The sequence below is a fragment of the Emydura macquarii genome, unplaced genomic scaffold (assembly GCF_026122565.2).
Source record: "Emydura macquarii macquarii isolate MOO-44397 ecotype Brisbane River unplaced genomic scaffold, CSIRO-AGI_Emac_v2 contig_2422, whole genome shotgun sequence".
Classification (NCBI taxonomy): Eukaryota; Metazoa; Chordata; order Testudines; family Chelidae; genus Emydura; species Emydura macquarii.
The window spans coordinates 26,309,521-26,321,322 of NW_027132559.1; the positions used below are offsets into that span (position 1 = coordinate 26,309,521).

Genomic DNA, 11,802 nt, shown 5'->3' on the forward strand with positions numbered 1-11,802 from the left:
TGGCTAGGCCTTTATGGCCTAAGAAGCCATCTGGAAACTCTGGGGGGGTCACAAATTGTTTTGGTGGAATCATCTCCTGTTATTCCTCTCTTTGGAAAAACATATGGATTTGCAGTTAAAGACTATTGCAGTTAAAGACTAAATGTAACACTGGATGGAGGCCCCTAAAAGTGGGTGGTTGAGGCTGACCACACTAAATGAGGATTTGCCAATGCCATTGGGGGGCGAAACCTGTGGTCCCCAAGTTTGCTCAGAAAATCTCTAGCAAGGCCTTGTAGGATGTTGCACTCAGTTGCTACCTTAAAATACCAGGTAAATGAGGAATGAATCCTTCCTGGGCCACCAACACAACTAGTTGGCTGATACTTCTATTTCCCTGGACTGGCCCCAAGGAAAGTGGAAACAAGGGCACTGAAGACCAGACAATTGAGAGGATACTGCCCACAAGCATGACGGTACCTGAGCCAGATGATATCCTCGTTCCCCTAAATTCAGTTCCTGACTGATTCTGAAGCTCCATAGACCAAGTAAGCCAAAGAACACATCCTTCTTTCGTTTTTCTAAGTAACATTTCTTTTCGTTTCTTTAACTTGAACAGACTGGTGATACAGGGACACCTGACCAATTAATTAATTTTTCCTAATCTTTTGGGGGTGGGGTTGAGGAGGTAAGTTACATAATAGCATGTGCATGGAAGCCCATAATTAGGGCCCTACCAAATTCACAGTCATGAAAAAGGCATCACAAACTGTGAAATCTGATCTCCCCTGTGAAATATGGGCAGGGCAGGGCAGGGCAGGGGGTGCCCGAGCTGGGGGCTCCTACCATGCACCAGGCTTCAGCTGCTAGCTCCGACCCAGGCTGGGGAGAAACAGGAGTTCCTTTTCCCCTGCAGGGGCCATACCTACAGCCAGGTCACATCCATCCCGGGGAGCCTTCCCCAGCTGCAGGAAATTCCACAGCTGCTGGGTGGGAGTTCAGCTATGAAGGCAGTGCAGAAGTGAGGGTGGCTGTGAAAGGTATGGCACAGATCCTCAGCGGGTATAAGTTGCCAAAGCTCTACTGAGATCAACGAACCAATGATAATTTACATATGCTGAGGATCTGTCCTTATGGTTTTTTTTCCCTCTTAACAAATATTTCCCTTATTTAATCTAAATTTAAATAGGTTATTTGACTGCAATTGGAGCAAATATTAGCTGATACTCTTGGAGGGAAAGGAATTGTAGCCTAAAGGGAGGTAAATAAAGTTGAAGATGACTGTGTAAAGGGTGAAAACATGATGCCCGCTGCAGAAATCCAACAGGACTGATGGATACCATTGTGGGCAGAAGGAAGGCTAGATAAGCTGTTGGTAGCAGACAATCTTAGAATATTATTCATAATCTTTTAAAGTGTTGGGTTAATTTTATCATATAAACCTGAGATTGACAATTATAAAGAATTACAAAATGCTTTAATTGGTGGAAAGTAACTTTGAATTAGATACATACACAAAGCCCTTTGATTTCCGTTTTTGTTTATAATTGCATGAGAATTTATCAATGTTTACTTGAAAAATTAAATAGGTGAAAATCAGTAAAATTAACTTCACTGTTTTCTGGGAAAATATCTGCGTTAATACCATGGGAAATCAGGACAGAAGAAAAGCAACAGAGAAAAGGAAGAGTATTGAAAGTAAAAGCAGTTTAATGCTGTGCTTTATTTAATGAACTGTACATTAACAGAATGTACATATGTGCATGCATATAAGAATATTTTCTACTACATAGTCTTACTTTAACAGACAACCTTGCATTTATACTTTGATTAATTTATTCTTAATAGACATCTACCTAATGTAATGGATTTCTCTTAACACAATCAGTATTTTCTTATATTTGAGTGGTCCAAAATTGAGAGAAATCACTAACAGAATAATAGCTTGTGTAAAACCCAGAAATTTTTCAGTAAAAACTAAAAATGAAGGGCTTTGTGTGTGTGTGTGTGTGTGTATATATATATATATATATATATATAATAACTTCTTAACTCACCTGATTAGCTAGTCACTCACTGATTGCTAAACAGGAGGTCTCTTATTTTGCTGAAATGTAGTCTCATGCAGTTCAAATTACCAGGAAAGCCTGATTGGTGAAGTTATTTCTCTGTTATTGTAGGCATGTTCTCTCTCTTTTTAAAAATAATTCCTGCAGAAACTACTGAGAGCTATGTCCTAAGCTGATGTAAATTGGCAAAGTTTCATTGATTTCATTTTATCCCATAAATATTTGGGGGGAGGGGGGAGGAGTGGATGAGAGGAATGGATTGAAATCTAACAAACACAAAAAGGTGCTTCTCTGCATGATGCAACCAGAATCATTCCATTTCTTTATCCATACAGGTCACTTGTTGACATTCTCCAAAAGCATGACCCTCATCATTCCCCCCTGAGAAGTTTGTAACATATTGCACAGCTGATGACATTCAGAATGTAAACAATTGGTTATCAATTAACCAAATCATCCAGGAACCATCCCTGCTGCTTGAGCCATTAATCTTAATGTAGCAGAATCCCTATTTGGCATACTAATCAACATAAAAGAATTAATTGATTTATTGTCATGCTGTCTGGAGTGGCTCATGAGTGAGCATACCAACCTCAGAGCAGCCTGTTAAGAAGCAGGTCATAAACACCAAACTGGTTGAGAGTTCTATACTTACATTTCACCAACCAAGTAACAAATGTAAATGCTTCAGGCACTGGACAGCCTTAACATGGAGTCCTAGACAGTCCCCTTGGGTGTTCCAATCTATCCTGCTGCCACCCAGGTAAGCTTGACTTTATGATAGATGGTCACTTAACAGCAAAGATCACAAAAGAGGTTACTCCAGTCCCAAAGGACCAGTCTCTTACCCCAGGTCAATTTGCACCTTAGATCTCACACCAGAGACAATGCTTGTAGTCAACCCTATAGTAAAAAAACTAAGGCTTTATTAACTAAAGAGAAATAAGTTTTTTATACAGTTAAAACAGACAGACACGCAAAAATGAGTGATAGTCTTAGGTTTCAGATGGTGATAGACTGCTGAAATATGCCATTTCTATAAATCCTGTAGGGCTAACACAGTTTAATCATGGGTTATAATCTTGTTTGTTTAAGAATCTTTGTCCCTTAGAGTCCAAACAGCATAGAAAACTTGAGATCTCCTTCAGAGGGGTAGCTGTGTTAGTCTATAGACAGCAAAAACAACGAGAGTTCTGTAGCACTTTAAAGACTAACAAATTTAATTTCAGCAGGCATAAGCTTTCATAGGCTTCAGCCTACTTCCTCAGATGCAGTTGGTAGAAATAATACAGTAATATACATGTTGCCTCCTATATATGTTGCCAATATTTGCAGTATTATTTCTCTCACATATCCTCTTCAGGGCTGTGGTGGAAGCAGTCTACAAAGTCTCTGTTCCACAATGGCCCATTTGGATTCAATAATCCTTCTTGATAGGCAGGAGATAACACTTCATGTAGTGAATGAGTATTTCATGTGGTAATGCTTCTCCCAGGCAGGATTTACAGTTTTAGCAAACATTTAAACATCATTTTATAACATAGGATACAGATATTATACGTAGGATTAATACATGCAGCATCCTACAAGCATTCCATAAAGTCTAAACACTAAACATACTTAAAAACTGTTTATTTTAACTAGGCTAACCCACAGAAAAGCCAGATTGGCTTCCAGCTATTTGTCAGTGTTCAGTGAGCTCTGTGGCCTTGGCATGAGCTGGCACTTGGTTTGCCAGTGTCCTCATTTTTCAAAATCATTATCTCCAGCAGACTGATTATAAATTTGAATTTTCATATTCACCCACACAAACGTAGGAAAGAAGAGAATCCCATGATCAGTTATGTTCTTAGTTACACTTGTCAGCAAACCCAATGAATTTACACAGGTAAATGGAAACAGAAATTATCCCTCTGTCATTAAACATGTTCCATAAGCACTTGCTTTAAGTTTTGGCCAAAATGGAATTGTATTGTAACTAGTTTCTTACATGGTTGTATTTAAGGGCCTGTCTAGATCATAAATTTAACCTTGTGAAGGAATATGATTACAACATAATTGTCTCCCACATTAGTTATAAACATTGGTAGAGCAGATAGGTTAATATAAATTGGTCCCCGTTTACAAAATAATGGCTAACGATTGGAGTCTTATTTTCAACCAAGTTAGGGGATAGCTATTGTAACCAGGTTCTCTAACAGGGTTGTATTTGTATTGTAGACAGGCCCTTATGCACTAATCATGGTATTTAAATACTTCATTGTATTGTATGAAATGGAGTTCGTACCTCAGTGAAGGGAATGATTTGGGGGAGAGGTGAAATTATAGAGCTTGTCGTGAATTTTTCAACTAAAGGCTTTTCCTTCAGAAGATGCTGATTTGGCAAACTGAAACTTTTAATAGGAAGTATGATTTTGATAAGGTGTCTGAGATCAAGGATGGAATTGAGACAGAGCCACCTGCCTTAGACTAGATCAGTGCATAAGGTACTCACCTAGGCTGTAGGAGACCTAGGTTCTAGTCCCTGTACTGTTTGATTTGGAACACAGACTTGAATGTAGGTCTTTCACGTCAGTGTCTTAAGCATCAGGCTATTGATGATTCTGGGGTAGGTCTCTCTTCCGGGTTTTTAATGAAAAATGTTGAAAAGTCTTGGTTTCATCCTGAGGCAGAATGAAAACAATTTCTGAAACTTCAAAATTGTTCATGAAATTAATTTCTTGTTTTATGGTTAGCCCTAGTGAAATATTTTCTCTTTAGTTATACACAGATTAGGCTAAGTTGAATTAAAAGGGCAATCAGACACTGGTTTACATTGATACACAAGATGGGTGAGATAATGTCTTATTGAACCAATTTCTGCTGGTGAGAGATGCACTTTCGAGCTTACACAGAGCTCTTCTTCAAGTTTGCATTGCAAAGTCTGTAGCTGCAAAGAAAGGGCTACATTTTTTTCTTGTGAAAGCTTTCAATTTATTAAAAACAGTAGCATATAATAACTTTGCTAAGACTTACGTACCTGCAATCATCTTCTGTATCCTGCAATTTTTTATTTGTAGCAAAAGTAATCTATTTAGAAATAATTCCGTCAACTTCCTTGTAAGGCCTATACAATTTACCACTTAAAGCTGTGTAATGTAACAATTCCTGATTAAAACTAAAAAAACATTCCTAAAGGTGGCATAGTACCATATTTGTTGAACAGCAAAAGGTAATTTCTATGTAATTCAAGCCAGAGAGATGCTTCCAAGGTTTCTCCTCTTCTTAATGACATTTTCTTACATTGAAAAATCTCTATTTGTCTCCCATTCTTGCTGCTGTCTGCAGGTGGAAACATACTGTGAAAAAAGGAAGGCAAAAGAGGCAAGTGTTATTGTACATCACGGGGACTTAACCTACCATAAAATTGCTTGTTTCTAAAGATGTTTTGATCTGTCTTACATTCTTCTTCAGTACTCATTTGTTTGAGACAGTGTAATATGGTAAACATATTTTGAAGTATATTTGCATACATACAGCATATTTAAAGTAGTTAGTTAAACAGAAGAAAAATATAATGCTTGAGATGGGGAAAGCTTTTTATGAGATGTCGGTTAATGCCCAAAAGCCCTAATCAGGATCAGATCTCCATAGCACTGATACAGTAGACAAGGTCCCCATCCTGAAGAGTTTTATTATATAGTAAGAAAGAAAATTGATGGGTAAGTAATGACATGCAAAGTTAAGGGATGATTTTAGAAGTCTAGCTTTTTTTGCTGGCAATAATTCATATTACAAGATGTACCAAAATTTAATGAACAGTTCTCATTTGGTTTATATAAAATATTTGCACACCAAGGTAATATCAGAAGATGCAACATTTAATTTCTATTAGGATTCTCATTACATACTTACATACACATATTAAATATATATAAGGCAATCATCTTCTTGACAAAATAACCTCATTAAGTCTATGCACAGAAATGAATTTGCAATTCTTCAGAAGCAAAGGTGTACGGCCTTGTTCTCTTCTTACTTACACCATAATAAATAGGTTAATCCTGGAGTTACTCCTTATCATAAACTAGGATAGAATCAGGCCTATTGCTTTTTCAAATATTTGAATAAAAGTTCATAAATAGTGATCTGAGGGCACATCATTACCTGTGGGTTTATATAAAATAAGAAGAATGACTGCTATAGGAATTATTAGATTCATTAAAACATGAATGAAGATAACCTGGCTCATTACCCTTTAGACTGTCTATTTTTATAGAGCTGTGACCTAATGAAAATGTTAATGCCTTTGGGAAGCAGTTGCTTTTTCTGTTGGCTCCTGGCCCACACGGTGTTGCAACACAATGAAACTGAAGTACAAAAATAAAACTCCAACAAATATTCAAACATTTGTTTGAACGTCTGTCAAGAACTATGAACTAGTGAGGGTAAATGCCAGGTCATCTCTAGGGAAGAAAATAAAACTGCACGGGATGAGTCTGTCTAAGGAAAACAATGCAGCAATATGGGGGGCAGGAATCTGATCTAGTAAAGTAGGATGCCAACCTTCCAAAGCACTGAACTGGTTAAAAGAATGGAACTATGAAAAGGTGAAAGTAATTAAATAAATTCTGAAGGAATACTACTGCATCAAATGGTAACAATTTCTGTAAGAGAACTAAATTGGGAAGAATAAGAGAACTTAGCCATATACACTAATCCAAAAGTCCATCTTTCAGAATTTCCAGTAATTCCATCTTGTGACATCATACTGCACCCACATGGGTCATCAGCACAGTTGGAACTAGAACTCCTTAAAACTCAATTTCCATTTTGTGGGAAATTCTGACATTTTGACACTTATTTTTGTTTGGATTGAGAATAAAACAATTACATTTCCCACAAAATGAAATAAATAAAACCTTAGTGTCCAGCCAATCAATTTTTTTTACAAAACTGTTTGTTCTGATTTTGACATTTATATTACTTGTAATGTTTTATATAAAGTAAATTTCAGAATAGTCATTTTGAAAAACAAATCAATGTTCCAATGAGCTTGAAACATTCTGTTTTGACCTTATCAAAATGATTTTTCCATTTTTTTCCCCAAATGAAATATAATCAAAATCCGTGTTCTCACAAAGTTTCAGCTTCAGTGAAATGGCATTTTCCAACTGAATTGTCTGATGGAATGCTTTTTTCTGTTAGCTGTAGTTGGGTCCTTTTTCCCCATTCCCTCTAATCTATCCTTGTCCCAGTCCTGTCTCTTCCCCATCTTTGTCTCCTTGTCACAGCACCATTCTTCTTGCCTATCTAGTCCTACTCGCCACTCCTCACACGTCTCAGTTTCCTTGCCAAGCCAGTCTGCCATCTCCTCTGAGCACCTCAATACCAAATTTTCTTGCCCAGTCAGTACCTGCTGAGGGCAGGTGTTTCAGATTTCATTGTATCAAGTCTGATTACATATGGTATTTATAAATCTCTCCAACATATGTGTGTCGAACATTGCAATACAACTGTTCCACTAGAACAGTAGGAAGTTGAGATAGGAGGTTGCTTATATTGATTAGGAAGCACTGAAAGTAAAAATGATAGATTCAGGCCAGAGTCTTGAAAGATGTAGACATGCCTTGTTCCAAAATCTAATCTAAGAGCCCTGCTGGGAACATGGTAGTTCTTAACAGTTGTTTATTGTATATTTTATAATTGCAGCCCTGCTGCTTGATTTAACCAGAAGAAATGCTGCATACACAGTAAATTGGACACCCAAGTTACACTGAGCTTTCTCTTCATTTTTTTTCTTAAAAGCCTCTAGCTCCTGGTGCTCAGATGTTTGAAATCATTTGCTGTGCGAGTGATTGCATTTTAAAGAGGACTGGGGTGGGGGGCATTTTGCCTTGGGTTTTGAGGGACGAATTAACATTTCATACTTCTCCATAAAAACAAAATGCACAACAGGGAAAACTAGTATCTAACTAATGAAAGAATATGTAGTGGTAGTTATGAATAAACCAACAGATTTTCCAGTGTGTATAAGCAGTAGAGTTAAATGAAAGCTAGTGATGCTCATTAGTGTCTTCTATGACACCTAGTCAGATTCATTAGTACATAAGCAAAGATTTAAACTGCAGAAGACAGGCATACACTTTTATCTTCAATGGAATGAATTTGAATGGGGAAAAAGAATGAGGAAAGAATAATACAGCAGAAGTGGCCCTTGAAAAATTAACACATGCCTACTGGCTATTTTAAAAACTCTTTAACAAAGACTTTGGTTCCTTGCTTTGTAAATGAGGCTATGAAATCTCCAGATCCAAAATAAAATCATGACTCTGAGTTGGTCTTCTGATCATTAGCACACTTCCCATAGTGGGATTACCTGCCGTAAATCTATAAACCAACTACCCACTGATTGCTATGCTTGCTATTATCCTTCTTGCCAGCACAAGACCCATTAAGTGAATTTGCAGCAGAATGGCGATGTGGATTAATTTACCTCTTTAAAAGTATTCATTGGATACTGTCAGCTTACAATAGCTGTTTAAAATGTATTCCTTCACCAGTGATACCATCTTAGATGATTACAGATCAAATAACTTTAACATTTTAATTTACTTGTCATTATTTATGCTGTTTCTTTGCTTTCTGCCTTTACTTGTCTTGGACAAAGACAGTGTAGACAGTTTCACTTAAATTTCATTACACTTTTCAACATTTTGAGCAGGTGGAATCCAATAATGCAGCAATGCCAAACTCTCAGGGTTTGGAATGGTCTGATCCTAGCTTTAAGAGGTGTCACAGACAAAGGCCCTCCTAGGACTCCAACAGAGTCCTCCTAAGACATGGTCACACAGCCAAGGGTGCTCCAGTGGTAATGGATGCAATATCCCATTGTCTAGAGAAAGTCTTTGTTGCAAAGTGAGGCAGGGCCCTTCAGTATCTTCTCTTAGCTCACAACTCTCTGCTCTTCAATCTGAGGGGAACTAAGAAGTCACCAGCTGAGAAAGCAGGAGCAAGAGGTCCTGTCCCAGGTTTGGATTATTAATGACAGCCCTTAGTCACGTACAACAGTGATTATTAGTGATGCCAATGAGATCTCAGGAAGCCAGGAGAAGGATGGGGGACCCAGGCCTTCTGTCTCCACCATATCCCATCCCAGGTCCCAAAGGGAGAGAGGCAAGGGGTGGCTCAATCCCTTCTGGCTGCCACTCCAGATCAGCCTCCCCAGTGCTGCTTCCTACTTTCCCTGTCTTCCTTTCAGTTTGGGCTATAACCCCAGCCTTTTGTTCACACAGACTCAGTAGTTGAGGGCTTCAGCTGTGGGGGAAGAATGCTTCCCAGCTCACCCTCAGTCCAGTTTGTCATGTCTCCCCACCCCATAAGGAGGAAGGAGAATCCTGCCTGAGTCTTGCTCACAGTCCTGTTCCTTTCCTTGTAGATTGGCTGCAGCTGCTGAGGCAGAGTAATTTCTTCTGCATGCTCCCCCATGCTGAACTGCTAGAGCTCCCTGGCAGCTGCTGAGGAATGGGGCCTTCTTGGCCTGATAGTCTTCCACCACTCCTTGTAAACCCCAGAAATGCTGCAACTGCACTGTGATGTACTCTTTCCCATGGACATACAAAATAGTCTCTCCTGAGGATCCCCAGGTCCTTCTTCCAACAGCAAGATCCAGCCATCAGAGTCCTGCCTTTGGTAAAACAGGACACCCAGAATGTAAAGCAACACTGTCTTGCCCATGAACGAGGATGGACTAACTCTACTAGACTTCCCATGGTACTAATAGCAGCCCAGGTGTTACATGTATGTCCTTGGCTTATGCATGTAAATACAACTCTGATAAAAAGGTATATAGTGTAAGAGAATTATATTAAGGGAGAATGACCTTTTTCATTACATCCATCCAATTAATAATGTCATTAATTACAGAGTCCTGTTTAGCAATTTGTAAATTTTTCCTCTCAAAAGTTTAACCTGTGTTTTCTCTCCTGATGACTTTCCTCAGTATTATAAAAAAAAGTGGTAGCTGCTCCATGTTCAAGATTGCAGCTGAGTTTCTAGCATAAGCCAAATTTAAATTCCTTCATAACACCCGATTGAAGTTCTGCAACAAAAAGCCATGTGAGCCTCATAACTCGCAGGATAGATCTGTGGTCTTGGGGAAGAGCAGGGGGATCTTCCATCCCTAGGGCACTCAGTATGGGACCTGAAAAGCTTCAGGATGCAGATGGGCATGAGGGAGGGGACCTTTCTCTATCAGGCCTGGGAAATGAGAGGAGGTTCAGCAAGGGGAAGGTGGGAAGAAAGCTCTTCATCCAACCAGAGTTTGAGTCAGTGCATTGCTTACAGTGCAACCTTAATTCTGAATTTCCTGGCCTTCTGATATGTTGTGCTTTTAAAAGCATTCTTGAAAGGCAAGTGCCTACAATCATAACCTCACCTTGACAAAGGTTTTTGTGCATGGAATTTTATATGTGCACTGAATTCCTTAATTGGGTTTCCTCCTGGTAGAGCATAATCTTTCAGAGGAATATTTCAGTTTACTTTTGGGCCAGACATCACCAGACTGATTAAGAGTCGAAAATCTTTGCCAGAGCTATAATGATTAGAATGCAGATTAAGATGTCATTGGTGTATAGCTAGGGGTGAAATCTTGACACAGTATACATTTGTGAAAGGGACAAAAGTGTCCTAAAAGCTGGCAAGAAAACTTTGTTTGTTTGTTTGTGTTCTGACATGCAGGTGATTTTTTTTAACATAGTACAAGTTTGAATATTAACTATTGGTTAATATTCAGTAAATAACAGCATAAACACACAATAGGACTGATTCTCACTTACATTTACTTACTCACTTACATCTCACTTATTCACTTGTCTGCATTTGGAGCTGGAGTGTGATCTCCCAGTTCAAGGAGATATACCCGTGCTAGCTGTCACTGAGTTAATGTGCTAAAAATAGAATATAGCCATGATGGTGGGTAGGGAGCCTCGTTTCCTCAAGTATGTACCTAGTATCTTTGATGGACATGCACTCAAGTGGCTAGTCCCTCCTGCCACTCCGGCTGCCATGGCTACATTCTATTTTTAGCGCACTAATGCAGTGAGAGCTAGGGTGAGTGTATCTGTTTGAGCTGGAATCACACCCCCAGCTCCAAGTCTAGACGTCCCCTAAGGCCTCTTTACACTGCTCAGGCAGCGTAAGGTAGAGCTGTGTGAATAATGGATTTTTTGGTTCACCAGCACTTCTGAAAAAAATTAAATACATTTGTTTTGTTTTGGGTCAAACAAAACATTTTGTTCAACTCAAAACAAAATATTTCATTTTGATTTTTGAGCATTTTTACTTTTTAAGTTAAAGGAAACTTCAAAAGACAATTAAAATAGAATATTCTAAACAAATGGTCTATTTTTTTCCAAACTTTTTTATTTTCCTACTACAACAATTTGGTGAAATGGATAAATTTGTGAAATACTTTGGTGTCACCAAAGCTGCTTTCTCTCCCCCACCCCACCCTGAAAAAAATGTACAGGTGAGAAATTTCACCAAACTCTAATGTTAAGGGGCTATGACCTGATCATAGGCCATTTAACATGGTGAGAGTGGTGTAAAGAGATCTTAGTTCAAGCTATAATCAGGCCCTATGTACTAATGTCATAAATGATGCTACATTTAACTCTAGAATGTCAAAAACTGTGTAGTGCACAAGACAGAGGTGAACTAGAAAGCAGCATTTTATTCAGATCAAAAAGCTGTTCAGAGGGCAACTAGTGACTGG

At 38.5% G+C, this 11,802-nt stretch overlaps 1 long non-coding RNA gene across 1 annotated transcript; it reads left to right on the forward strand.

The window, feature by feature from the left end:
- The first annotated feature begins 2,543 nt into the window (after window positions 1–2,543).
- LOC137162119 (uncharacterized) lies at window positions 2,544–10,543 on the forward strand. Its single transcript, XR_010922288.1, has 3 exons — window positions 2,544–2,811; window positions 5,376–5,411; window positions 9,466–10,543. It is a non-coding gene; the product is annotated as an uncharacterized lncRNA (long non-coding RNA).
- Window positions 10,544–11,802: the final 1,259 nt, after the last annotated feature.